Source organism: Zonotrichia albicollis, chromosome 32 (genome assembly GCF_047830755.1).
Source record: "Zonotrichia albicollis isolate bZonAlb1 chromosome 32, bZonAlb1.hap1, whole genome shotgun sequence".
Taxonomy (NCBI): Eukaryota; Metazoa; Chordata; class Aves; order Passeriformes; family Passerellidae; genus Zonotrichia; species Zonotrichia albicollis.
In genome coordinates, this window is record NC_133850.1 from 5,984,009 (window position 1) to 5,997,904 (window position 13,896).

The window sequence follows — 13,896 nt, forward strand, 5'->3', positions numbered from 1 at the left end:
ATCTAGTTTTCCACTCTGGGATAAATTCACTATCATTCTACTTCAACTTTTGTGGCTGGTCATTCTTCATACAAGGTTGGGGATTGTTTTTTCCAAGGGCTAAATCAAAGGCACAGGGGTCTTGGGCTCTGTGCCAAGCTCTCTGAGCCCTCTGACAGGGTCTCGAGTCCTGCAGGGCAGCCAGAGGAATTTCCTGGGTTCCCACATCATGCTGACAGTGTAAGCTTCCTTAGCCAGTCATGCTATGACACACAAACCTACAGCACTGCATCCTAAACTTCTTGTTTACCATTGTAACTACTTGGATTTTTTCCTAGATCTTGAACTCGAAAACTCTAAACTTTCCTCCACTTCAACTTTCCTCCCCGTGTCGCTGCTATAAACTGGAAATGCGCATTCTCGCTCCTAGCACCTAAGTTTGGGAGCCCTTTGCAAGGTCTCAGATCAAATCCTGTGTTTAATTCTAAGCTTTGCTGACAAGACCAAAGGTCTGAGATTTCTCTGCATTTGGGTTTCCAACAACACTGATGCTGTTAGTTGCAGAGTGCCCAGGATGCGTCTTGCAGGTCAACTCTGGCAAGAACAAGGCGGCTGCCAGGGGGCTGCTTGTGGCCTCTGACAGCCCATTGCCCACGGCTTGCCAGCGGCCCAGCCCCTCAGGGGCTGCCCCAGCCCGGCCAAGCTGCCCGGCAGCAGCGCCGCAGCCCCACAGCAGCTCCAGAGCAGCCCCATGCAGAGGCACCTGGGAGCCCTCAGCAAGGCAGCCGGCAGCACACGGGCAGGAGGACACGGCTGGCGCTTCCTGCCTGGCCCAGGGCTTGTGGCCATCTCCAGGCGCCTCTCTGGCAGGGATCCCCGCAGCTCCGGCCCCTGCCCAGCCGCTCTGTGGGCAGCACAAAGGCTTCAGCAGAACCACCAAAGGCCGAGGGGTTTCTGGCCATTTCCCCGGGCCCACTGCACGCCTGCGCAGCTGGCTGAGTGCGAGCATCCTTTTCCCCCTCCTCCCCTATGCCGTACGGACCCTGGGCAGCAAAAGAAAGATCCTGGGAGTCTGTGTATGTTAACATAGTCTATATTTACATGGTAAAAGAAAAAAAAAAAAAAAAAGAAACAAAAATTCTTGAAGAAACGGAAAATTCCACCTGACTCAGGTGGCCACAACAAAAACAGCTTCTGGGATCAGTTCTCCACAGAGCCCTGGCAGGGCAGGCAGCCGAGCCATGACGGACGAGGCCGTGTCTTCCACGCCCTGCGCAGGTGATTTTGGAGCCACTGGAACCTGGAGATGGGAGCCCGCTCTCCTGACCTGACGATGCACAGCGTTTGAATTGCCAGGCTTCCGACGGCGAGGCTGACGTCGTTCGTTTTGTCTTCAAGGGCTGCGAGAGAGAGGAACAGAGGCACGGTCAGAAGCTGGAGCTGCAGGGAGCCGAGGAAGAGGGCCCTGCCAGGGCCATCCCAGCCGGCTCTTGCCATGGCCAGGAGGGAGAAGGGAGCAAGGGGATCAGCCCGAAGCTGCTGGCCACGAATGGCCCGCGTGGCCCTGAAATCTCCGTGTGCTCTGCCCACGGGAGCAGAGCCCTCCGCAGCCGGGGCAGGGCTTGCAGCTCCCCCCGGCAGCCCCCGCTGTCAGCCCGCTGCCCTCACTCACCAGCGCAGATCAGCTGCAGCTCTTGCTGCTGCCCCCTCAGGTGCCGCCCGGCCATGCCTGTGAACACAGAGCCTGTCATGGCCCCAGCGGCACAGCTCCCTGCCAGCGCCGCTGCGGCGCTGTGGCCACACGGGCTGCCGGCCCGGCAGGGCTCAGCTCAGCCCATGCGGCACGCTGTCGCCCCAGGGCACGGCTGTCAGAGGGCGGCAGCAGCAATGCCCAGGCCAGGCGGGGCTCCACGGCGCCGGGCGCGGCTGCCGCTGCCGGGGCAGCAGGCGGGGCCGGGGCCGAGCTGCGGCGGGCCGGGGAGGGAGCCCGGGCTCGTAACTCACCCATGAAGCTGATGGCCGCCTCTCGCAGGGGCTCCTGTGGGCTCTCCAGGTAGCGCAGGGCTCGGCGCAGGTGCTCGGCTGCTCTGCTCCTGTCCTCTGCCAGCTGGAGAGAGCGGCAGGAGGGAAGGGTTGGCGCGGGCTCAGGCCCTGGGCCGGGCGCTGCCTGCGCCAAGCCCCGGCCTCCCCCGGCCACACAGCCCTGAGGCGCGGCCAGCAGCCGCTGGCGCCGGGCTCCCGAGAGGGGAGGGGGAGAGGGCCGGCTGCTGCCCGGGGAGCCGCGGTGCCGCCCCTGCCCCGCAGCTCCGCCGGGCCGGGCTTTCATGGGCACCCGGCTCGGGCCCACGGGAGCCTGGAGAAGAGCCCGCGCGGCCTCTGGCTGCAGCAGCGCGCAGGGGCACAGCTGCCCGGCCCGCACACTGAGCACCGCCCTCAGGGGCCTTCTCCTGGCTGAGGTGGGGATTCCAGGCCGTCCTTACCAGGCACTTGCTGAACTTCCACAGTTTCTGCTCCTTCAGCAGCTTTTTGAGATCCCTCCTCTTGATGAACTTGACCGCATAAAGCAGCGTTTCCCGAGAAGCCTGGAGAGCAGCAGAGACGCGGAGATGGCCCCGCAGCCCAGGGCTCGGGACCCGCCTCCCCCTGCCATGGCCTGCAGGAGGCTGCGGTCCAGCAGGCGCAGGGCAGGAGGCAGCCGAGCCCCGTGCCAGGCGGACAGCAGCAGCCCACGAGTCCTCACCTCTGCCACATGCTGATTCTCATCATTGCAGTGGAAGAAGAGTGGAAGCAGGCTCTGTTGCACAGGGCTTTCCAAAGGGTTGTCTCTCTCTTCCAAGTACTCCATCATGTCTCGGAAGAGTTTTATGGAGAGCAGCTGTACCTGGCTATTATCCTAGATGAAAAAAAAATGAAAAAACACCTCAGCATTGGCTCCTCCGGGCACCCTGGGCACAGGGCTGGAAATGCACAGGGCACACAGTTTCCAGGCAGCACCCAGTGGCTGTAGCTGGGGGCACAGAGCCTTACGTGGTCAAAGAGCGGCAGGAGTGCCTCAGCCAGCTGCACGGCAATGGGGGTGGACATCAGCATGTGTTTGTGCAGGAGTATAAAGCTGAGTGTGATGAGTGTCATCCCAGCTGTCTCTGCATCTTTGTCCGCCAGTAGGCGCATGAGGCTTTCGGTCAAGCTCCACATTCTTTCGGCCTGTGCGCAACACAAGTCTGTGAAGTCCCACCCTGCTGCCACAGGGCCCAGAGGCCAAAGGACTGTCCTGAAGCACTGGGGTAGCTGAAGCAGGAGGCAGGAGAGCTGGCAGCAGCTGCCCCAGTGCCCAAAGGCCAGGCCAGGCCAAGCGACTGCGTTCCCAGTGCAGCTTCAGCCACCGCCCCCTTCTCACCATTGAGGGATCATCAATGAGCTCCAGAAGGGCCCTGAGCGCCAGGCGACGCCTCTCCCTGCACTCGCTCTGCAGGTACCTTGAAGAGACCTTCACAACACTGTCGCCACATTCACTAGAATCCAGACACACGAGGACCTGAAAGGCACAGGCCAGTGATGGGGGAGCCGGCCGGCAGGAGCCCGCAGCCGCACAGGGCTGGGCCCAGGACGCAGCAGCAGCAGCAGCACAGGGTGCGGGCACCGTCCCAGGTGTCTGCGGCCACGAGAGGGCAGAGAGCTGGGAGGCAGCACAGCCAGGCAGCGCTGGACACCCGGCTCACCTCCACAAGGAATGCCAGGGCGGGCAGATCCCAGTGTGGCTCCTGTGTGCTGAGCAGCCAGAGGAGGTGGAGTGCAATACTGGAACACAAGCGATGACAAGCGTGGCGCATCTCCCTAGGAGGGCAAAAAAGGGACCAGGAAGCTGAGCAAATCTCTCCAAGGACAGGCTTACAGAGCCTGGTGGTCTTTTACCACCACTCTGCATGGGGACCTGGGCCCTTTAGGAGGTGTCTCCTCCTGTGCTCTCTCCCCTCGCAGCCTTTTCCAGTCTGCTTGGCCGTCCCTCAGTGTGTCCTTAGCTGTCCCTCAGTGTGTCCCAGGGTCTCGGGGAATGTGTGGGACGGCTCGGGCACAGAGCACAAATGGCAGGATCAATGGGGAGAAAGTGAGTCTCACCTGGCCAGCAGACCCATGGCATAGTGGCGGGTGTCAGCACAGAGCAGCGTGTCCCAGCCACGCTTGCCTTCCACTGACAACACCACATCCTTGTACTGCTTTTGGCAGAGCAGGGACTTCAGGGTCTGCACTGCAAACCTGTGTGCACAGCAAAGCCCAGGTCACTCTGGCAGCACTGGCTCCTTTGCAGGCCACGTGTCAGGCAGGGACAGGAGGAGTGGGATGGAGCACCTGTTGGGGCTGATGACAAGACCGTGCTCTTCCAGGCAATCCTTCCAGAAGGTTTGGACCTCCTCTGGCATCTCTTCTGTGCTGGAGAACACTTGGAAGAGCAGATGAACAAAAAGGCGGGGGAAATATGGCCTCACTACACGTGGGACAGAGGACTCTTGGAGGATCTTCCACATCACCACGGTCGCCTGCAAAGGACAAAGCCCCCCGAGAGAGCGCTCAGTGCCGAGGTGTCCGTGTGGCAGGGCCCGAGCGTGGCAGGGAGAGGCCCGGAGAGACCTTGGCAGGGGAGCACGGGGCCTGGTGGGGCTGAAGCTGGCCCTGGGCCAGGTTTCCGGCCAGCGCCTGAGGCAGGCAGATGCAGTGGGGGAAGGAGGATGGAGAGCTGCTGGAGAGGCGGCCTTGGGGCCAGCAAAGGCCAGTTGCGGAAACTCACAGCCAGGGCAAAGACAGCCGTTTTGTCCCCATCCGAGGTGCACGTGCTGTACTCTGGCCAGCTCCCCAGCACATCCAGGAGGATCAGCTGCACTGGCTCCGCGGTCCTGGACGAGCACATGATGGTCTTCCACATGGAGGTGGCAGCTCTGCGGGATTAGAGCTCTGTCTCAGGGGGGATCTCAGACACAGCAGCGTGGCCTGGGCATCCCTAGGGGCCTGGGCTGAGCGCCGGCTCTTCCTCTGCCCACTGGCCCTTGCCAGCAGCAGCCAGGCAGCCAAGCTGTGTGAGGACGGGCCCTGAGGGGCAGCAAGGCAGCATGGCAGCAGGCTAAGGGGCTGACGTGCCAGGGCTGGGAAAGGCAGCAGCCAGAGGGTTCTGGAACTCTCTAGCTCAGACACCTGGGCCAGGCGATACAGGGTGATGGGCTTGGGAGGCCTGAGCCCTCTGGGCAGGTGGGCCCCATACCTGTCACAGGACGGGGCCACACGCAGGAGCGTCACGACTGCGTCAGCCGGCTGTGCTTTGGTGAGTTTCAGCAGGGCCTTGTCCAGCCTGTGCTGGGCAGAATCATTGGCCAGGAGCCATCGGTGAATGTACCTCACCATGGCAGGCACCTGCGGGAGGCACGGGGAGACTTGGAAAGCTGCCAGAGAGAGCAATGTCCCCAGGCTCCCCAGAGAAGTGCTTTCCTTGCCAGCGCACTGCCATGGCCTCAAAGGCTCTGAGGGAGCAGCAGGCGTGGCTGGGGAAGCCACGTGACTCCTGGGGGAACTGAAGCCTGGCCCCAGGCTGCTTACTTGTTCTGGCCTGGCAACACCCTTCTCCAGGAGCAAATCCAGCAGGGCGGCACTGGTCTCATGCTTGAGGAGCTCGGAGTGAGCTGTGAGCCCAGTGCCCATGGTGCGGGTCTCTTCCTGCCGAATGCTCCGGATGAAGTCGCAGACGAGCTGTAGGAGAAGGGCAAGAAGCCGCGGATGTTGCATGGAGTGCTGCACACACGGTGCTGGGCTGAGCAGGGACAGCAGGCCCAGCCCGGGTGGGGGTGGCTGCAGGTACCTGCGCTGTTCGATGGAAGCGGCCACGGCTGGATTCCTGCTCATGTGTGCGCTCCACAGCTTCATCTGGCAAAGAGGGAGCGCAGCCAGAGCTGAGGGGCTGCGGGAGAGGCCGGAGAACACAGCCCAGCCCTGCACTCCCCAGGCAGGGAGAGCCCTGCGATGCCCCAGGGGGATGGAGCGAGGCCGCTGAGGGGTGTCTGCCTGGCGCCTCTTCCGGCCTGTCCGTGGGCATTTCCCCAGGGGATTGCATGGCATGGCATGGCATGGCATGGCATGGCATGGCATGGGGCCAAGTTGGCTGCAGGCTCCAGGCCTGCAGCCCAGTTCTGCCACTCACCCCCCTGTGGTGGATGGAAGGGCACCACCTCTTCAGTCTCCTGTGCTGGGGCTGCTCCAGGGCCGCCTTCCTCCTCCTCCACCCAGGCCATCTTGGGCACTCTCGGGGGTCTCTGCTCCATGTCTGTGGCTGGAGCTACTTGCAGGAGAGGTGCCCTGGGAAAGCTCCAGGGCACCAAGTCCCACGCTCTGCCCTTGAGGGCAGCTGCAGAATAGAAGCCTTGGAAGGCCACGGGTCACCGAGTCCTGTGCTCTGGCCTTGAGCTCAGCTGCAGGAAGAACGCTGCAGAAAAGCTCCTGGTCAGACGGGAACGAGTGCGCTGTGTGGGGGCTCCTCACAGCACTGCTCTGTCCCGTTGTGCCCCGCTGTTTGCTCCCAGCACCGGGCAAGCTTCTATTTCCCACGTGTCACAAAGGGGCCTTGGAGACCGGGTTCCGTTCCATGGCACGGTGACCGTGCTGCAGCGTGCCACCCAGGGCCCTTGCACACACTGCCTCCTGCCCTGGGGCCGGCCCCAGCCCCGCTAAAGTGGCCCAGCTTGGAAGGAATCCCTGGCCCCAGGTGTCTAAGACAGCCTGACAGAATCTTTAGGAAGGGCTCAGACCATAAGCAAAGGCCGCCCTGCTCTGCGGGCTCAGGCCTATCCCTATATCTTTCCCCGAGAGCATTTGAATTTCTAAATGAGAATCATTTGAAGGGAGGGGATTTACATTTTTCATTCCAGAGAAGACTTCTGCCTTCCTTAGCAGACATCTCTCTCTTCAAACCAAGACAATTCTTTGTCATCTTGACGATGCGCAGTTGCTGGGAAGCCCCGTTTTACTCCAGGGACCTTAAGAACCATTCCCAGCAACTGGGAAAATCCTAGGTGTTCCATCCACCCATAGATGAGCTCTCCAAATTTGCCCCGAAAGTGGGTCCAGCTTTTATAGGCCAAAAAGAGCAAGTCCAAGTGACTCGATGATATTTTTTAGCCGGGATAGCCCTGCAGCTGATGGCACACTTCACAGTCAGCAGGGGACACAGCTAGGCCAAAGCCCAGACCTCTTCTGGGAAACTTTCTCTTCAAACACCCTTCAAACAAGCCTCCATGCAAGTCAGTTGGGAAAGTTTCTTCAAATGATCCATTTCTGGCACCTGACTACACAGGGTTATGTGAAAGATTCTAAAGCAGCCGCTCTGGAGTCAGAGAGGCAGCCCTGAGAGTCCTTATCATCTATTTGTAGCTAAATCCCACTTTTGGGGAGTTGAAGGAGTTTGGAACGAGCTAGAGAGCGGACCTCTGAGTTTTTTAGATGATGCCATTGCTTTTTCTTCTCTTCTACATAGGCAGGAAGGGTGAGTTGGGCTCACATCTCCACCGCATGGCTCACAGGGCCGCAAGACTTGTAGTTACAAGAGCTTTGAAGGATTTCTTGGCCAAGAAGACACGGCCAACAAGGATTTTTATGTTTTGGACCCAATCTTCAAGATTTCATCTTACGGACTCATGCTCTCGGAGTGTCTAGCTGGTCAGAGTGACCGCAAGATAAGTTAGAAAGTCCCTTTTCCCAGCCCGGTGGTGGAAGAAGGAGTCAGAGCTCTTCATTTCTCAGTCTCAAGGTTGTTGATTGTATCTTATCTATAAAATTCTTTCTCCTGTCCTGCCGAGGTCCGCTCAGCAAGACAGTCTAAGGCACTCTGCCTCCTCTGGGGTGGTGTTATCTTTTTCTACTAAAAACTACCTGTACAACAGTTACAATTACTTTCCAATCCCTATTGTCTATGTCGGACAGCGAGCTTCTACTCTAGACCAATCTCAAATGCCAACATCACAGCAGAAGATGGAGGCCAAGAAGAAGGAGAAAGGCTGGACGTGCCCAGATTGCTCCATCTGGCCCCCTGAAGCCCCATTCTAAAAACCCTCAAAATCTAGTTTTCCACTCTGGGATAAATTCACTATCATTCTACTTCAACTTTTGTGGCTGGTCATTCTTCATACAAGGTTGGGGATTGTTTTTTCCAAGGGCTAAATCAAAGGCACAGGGGTCTTGGGCTCTGTGCCAAGCTCTCTGAGCCCTCTGACAGGGTCTCGAGTCCTGCAGGGCAGCCAGAGGAATTTCCTGGGTTCCCACATCATGCTGACAGTGTAAGCTTCCTTAGCCAGTCATGCTATGACACACAAACCTACAGCACTGCATCCTAAACTTCTTGTTTACCATTGTAACTACTTGGATTTTTTCCTAGATCTTGAACTCGAAAACTCTAAACTTTCCTCCACTTCAACTTTCCTCCCCGTGTCGCTGCTATAAACTGGAAATGCGCATTCTCGCTCCTAGCACCTAAGTTTGGGAGCCCTTTGCAAGGTCTCAGATCAAATCCTGTGTTTAATTCTAAGCTTTGCTGACAAGACCAAAGGTCTGAGATTTCTCTGCATTTGGGTTTCCAACAACACTGATGCTGTTAGTTGCAGAGCGCCCAGGATGCGTCTTGCAGGTCAACTCTGGCAGGAACAAGGCGGCTGCCAGGGGGCTGCTTGTGGCCTCTGACAGCCCATTGCCCATGGCTTGCCAGCGGCCCAGCCCCTCAGGGGCTGCCCCAGCCCGGCCAAGCTGCCTGGCAGCAGCGCCGCAGCCCCACAGCAGCTCCAGAGCAGCCCCATGCAGAGGCACCTGGGAGCCCTCAGCAAGGCAGCCGGCAGCACACGGGCAGGAGGACACGGCTGGCGCTTCCTGCCTGGCCCAGGGCTTGTGGCCATCTCCAGGCGCCTCTCTGGCAGGGATCCCCGCAGCTCCGGCCCCTGCCCAGCCGCTCTGTGGGCAGCACAAAGGCTTCAGCAGAACCACCAAAGGCCGAGGGGTTTCTGGCCATTTCCCCGGGCCCACTGCACGCCTGCGCAGCTGGCTGAGTGCGAGCATCCTTTTCCCCCTCCTCCCCTATGCCGTACGGACCCTGGGCAGCAAAAGAAAGATCCTGGGAGTCTGTGTATGTTAACATAGTCTATATTTACATGGTAAAAGAAAAAAAAAAAAAAAAAGAAACAAAAATTCTTGAAGAAACGGAAAATTCCACCTGACTCAGGTGGACACAACAAAAACAGCTTCTGGGATCAGTTCTCCACAGAGCCCTGGCAGGGCAGGCAGCCGAACCATGACGGAGGAGGCCGTGTCTTCCACGCCCTGCGCAGGTGATTTTGGAGCCACTGGAACCTGGAGATGGGAGCCCGCTCTCCTGACCTGACGATGCACAGCATTTGAATTGCCAGGCTTCCGACGGCGAGGCTGACGTCGTTCGTTTTGTCTTCAAGGGCTGCGAGAGAGAGGAACAGAGGCACGGTCAGAAGCTGGAGCTGCAGGGAGCCGAGGAAGAGCCCCCTGCCAGGGCCATCCCAGCCGGCTCTTGCCATGGCCAGGAGGGAGAAGGGAGCAAGGGGATCAACCCGAAGCTGCTGGCCACGAATGGCCCGCGTGGCCCTGAAATCTCCGTGTGCTCTGCCCACGGGAGCAGAGCCCTCCGCAGCCGGGGCAGGGCTTGCAGCTCCCCCCGGCAGCCCCCGCTGTCAGCCCGCTGCCCTCACTCACCAGCGCAGATCAGCTGCAGCTCTTGCTGCTGCCCCCTCAGGTGCCGCCCGGCCATGCCTGTGAACACAGAGCCTGTCATGGCCCCAGCAGCACAGCTCCCTGCCAGCGCCGCTGCGGCGCTGTGGCCACACGGGCTGCCGGCCCGGCAGGGCTCAGCTCAGCCCATGCGGCACGCTGTCGCCCCAGGGCACGGCTGTCAGAGGGCGGCAGCAGCAATGCCCAGGCCAGGCGGGGCTCCACGGCGCCGGGCGCGGCTGCCGCTGCCGGGGCAGCAGGCGGGGCCGGGGCCGAGCTGCGGCGGGCCGGGGAGGGAGCCCGGGCTCGTAACTCACCCATGAAGCTGATGGCCGCCTCTCGCAGGGGCTCCTGTGGGCTCTCCAGGTAGCGCAGGGCTCGGCGCAGGTGCTCGGCTGCTCTGCTCCTGTCCTCTGCCAGCTGGAGAGAGCGGCAGGAGGGAAGGGTTGGCGCGGGCTCAGGCCCTGGGCCGGGCGCTGCCTGCGCCAAGCCCCGGCCTCCCCCGGCCACACAGCCCTGAGGCGCGGCCAGCAGCCGCTGGCGCCGGGCTCCCGAGAGGGGAGGGGGAGAGGGCCGGCTGCTGCCCGGGGAGCCGCGGTGCCGCCCCTGCCCCGCAGCTCCGCCGGGCCGGGCTTTCATGGGCACCCGGCTCGGGCCCACGGGAGCCTGGAGAAGAGCCCGCGCGGCCTCTGGCTGCAGCAGCGCGCAGGGGCACAGCTGCCCGGCCCGCACACTGAGCACCGCCCTCAGGGGCCTTCTCCTGGCTGAGGTGGGGATTCCAGGCCGTCCTTACCAGGCACTTGCTGAACTTCCACAGTTTCTGCTCCTTCAGCAGCTTTTTGAGATCCCTCCTCTTGATGAACTTGACCGCATAAAGCAGCGTTTCCCGAGAAGCCTGGAGAGCAGCAGAGACGCGGAGATGGCCCCGCAGCCCAGGGCTCGGGACCCGCCTCCCCCTGCCATGGCCTGCAGGAGGCTGCGGTCCAGCAGGCGCAGGGCAGGAGGCAGCCGAGCCCCGTGCCAGGCGGACAGCAGCAGCCCACGAGTCCTCACCTCTGCCACATGCTGATTCTCATCATTGCAGTGGAAGAAGAGTGGAAGCAGGCTCTGTTGCACAGGGCTTTCCAAAGGGTTTTCTCTCTCTTCCAAGTACTCCATCATGTCTCGGAAGAGTTTTATGGAGAGCAGCTGTACCTGGCTATTATCCTAGATGAAGAAAAAATGAAAAAACACCTCAGCATTGGCTCCTCCGGGCACCCTGGGCACAGGGCTGGAAATGCACACGGCACACAGTTTCCAGGCAGCACCCAGTGGCTGTAGCTGGGGGCACAGAGCCTTACGTGGTCAAAGAGCGGCAGGAGTGCCTCAGCCAGCTGCACGGCAATGGGGGTGGACATCAGCATGTGTTTGTGCAGGAGTATAAAGCTGAGTGTGATGAGTGTCATCCCAGCTGTCTCTGCATCTTTGTCCGCCAGTAGGCGCATGAGGCTTTCGGTCAAGCTCCACATTCTTTCGGCCTGTGCGCAACACAAGTCTGTGAAGTCCCACCCTGCTGCCACAGGGCCCAGAGGCCAAAGGACTGTCCTGAAGCACTGGGGTAGCTGAAGCAGGAGGCAGGAGAGCTGGGAGCAGCTGCCCCAGTGCCCAAAGGCCAGGCCAGGCCAAGCGACTGCGTTCCCAGTGCAGCTTCAGCCACCGCCCCCTTCTCACCATTGAGGGATCATCAATGAGCTCCAGAAGGGCCCTGAGCGCCAGTCGACGCCTCTCCCTGCACTCGCTCTGCAGGTACCTTGAAGAGACCTTCACAACACTGTCGCCACATTCACTAGAATCCAGGCACACGAGGACCTGAAAGGCACAGGCCAGTGATGGGGGAGCCGGCCGGCAGGAGCCCGCAGCCGCACAGGGCTGGGCCCAGGACGCAGCAGCAGCAGCAGCAGCAGCACAGGGTGCGGGCACCGTCCCAGGCGGCTGCGGCCACGAGAGGGCAGAGAGCTGGGAGGCAGCACAGCCAGGCAGCGCTGGACACCCGGCTCACCTCCACAAGGAATGCCAGGGCGGGCAGATCCCAGTGTGGCTCCTGTGTGCTGAGCAGCCAGAGGAGGTGGAGTGCAATACTGGAACACAAGCGATGACAAGCGTGGCGCATCTCCCTAGGAGGGCAAAAAAGGGACCAGGAAGCTGAGCAAATCTCTCCAAGGACAGGCTTACAGAGCCTGGTGGTCTTTTACCACCACTCTGCATGGGGACCTGGGCCCTTTAGGAGGTGTCTCCTCCTGTGCTCTCTCCCCTCGCAGCCTTTTCCAGTCTGCTTGGCCGTCCCTCAGTGTGTCCTTAGCTGTCCCTCAGTGTGTCCCAGGGTCTCGGGGAATGTGTGGGACGGCTCGGGCACAGAGCACAAATGGCAGGATCAATGGGGAGAAAGTGAGTCTCACCTGGCCAGCAGACCCATGGCATAGTGGCGGGTGTCAGCACAGAGCAGCGTGTCCCAGCCACGCTTGCCTTCCACTGACAACACCACATCCTTGTACTGCTTTTGGCAGAGCAGGGACTTCAGGGTCTGCACTGCAAACCTGTGTGCACAGCAAAGCCCAGGTCACTCTGGCAGCACTGGCTCCTTTGCAGGCCACGTGTCAGGCAGGGACAGGAGGAGTGGGATGGAGCACCTGTTGGGGCTGATGACAAGACCGTGCTCTTCCAGGCAATCCTTCCAGAAGGTTTGGACCTCCTCTGGCATCTCTTCTGTGCTGGAGAACACTTGGAAGAGCAGATGAACAAAAAGGCGGGGGAAATATGGCCTCACTACACGTGGGACAGAGGACTCTTGGAGGATCTTCCACATCACCACGGTCGCCTGCAAAGGACAAAGCCCCCCGAGAGAGCGCTCAGTGCCGAGGTGTCCGTGTGGCAGGGTGTGGGGGCCTGAATATATGTTGTATTGTAAGATCTGTGTGTGTCTGAGTTGCTCCAAACGAGCTGCAGCTGCAGGGTCCTTAGTTGGGCAGCAGCTGTAGCTCGTGAAGGTAACTGAGATAAATAGGGGTGGGTCAAGAGCCCAAGAGGAGCCCCTGAGAAGATAGAAAGGACTGTGCTGCAGAGAAAGGAGAAGAGCCCCAGCAGAGAGGGAAGAACAACACTGCAGCAAAGATTGCAACAACTGGTGACCCCTTGTGAGGAAGAACACCACAACCAAACATCAAGAGAAGGTATGGAATCCCCCGGACAGCCGAGAGCTCTGGCAGCCTTAGAGCTGGGACTTTGGAATATCAGCCAGAGAGCTGGGACTATAGAAGATAGGACAGCTGAGAGCTGTGGCAGCCTGAGAGCTGGGACTGTAGAATATAATATGGCCTTTGAATTAAGGAGCTGTAGCAGCAGAAAAATGCTCTAAGAATATGGCCTTTAAAGAAAAGAGCCTTAGAACATCTAAAGACAGCCGAGAGCTGTGGCAGCCTGAGAGCTGGGAGTTTGGAATATCAGCCAGAGAGCTGGGACTGTAGAAGATAGGACAGCTGAGAGCTGTGGCAGCCTGAGAGCTGGGACTGCAGAATATAATATGGCCTTTGAATTAAGGAGCTGTAGCAGCAGAAAGCTGTAAGAATATGGTCTTTAAAGAAAAGAGCCTTGGAACATCTAAAGACAGCCGAGAGCTGTGGCAGCCTAAGAGCTGGGAGTTTGGAATATCAGCCAGAGAGCTGGGACTATAGAAGATAGGACAGCTGAGAGCTGTGGCAGCCTGAGAGCTGGGACTGCAGAATATAATATGGCCTTTGAATTAAGGAGCTGTAGCAGCAGAAAGCTGGAAAAATATGGCCTTTAAGGAAAAGAGCCTTGGAACATCTAAAGATAGCCGAGAGCTGTGGCAGCCTGAGAGCTGGGACAGTATGTATATTGTCATTGTATAATTGTTAAAAGAAAAGGGGGAAATGTGGGGGCCTGAATATATGTTGTATTGTAAGATCTGTGTCTGAGTTGCTCCAAACGAGCTGCAGCTGCAGGGTCCTTAGTTGGGCAGCAGCTGTAGCTCGTGAAGGTAACTGAGATAAATAGGGGTGGGTCAAGAGCCCAAGAGGAGCCCCTGAGAAGATAGAAAGGACTGTGCTGCAGAGATAGGAGAAGAGCCCCAGCAGCGAGGGAAGAACAACACTGCAGCAAAGATTG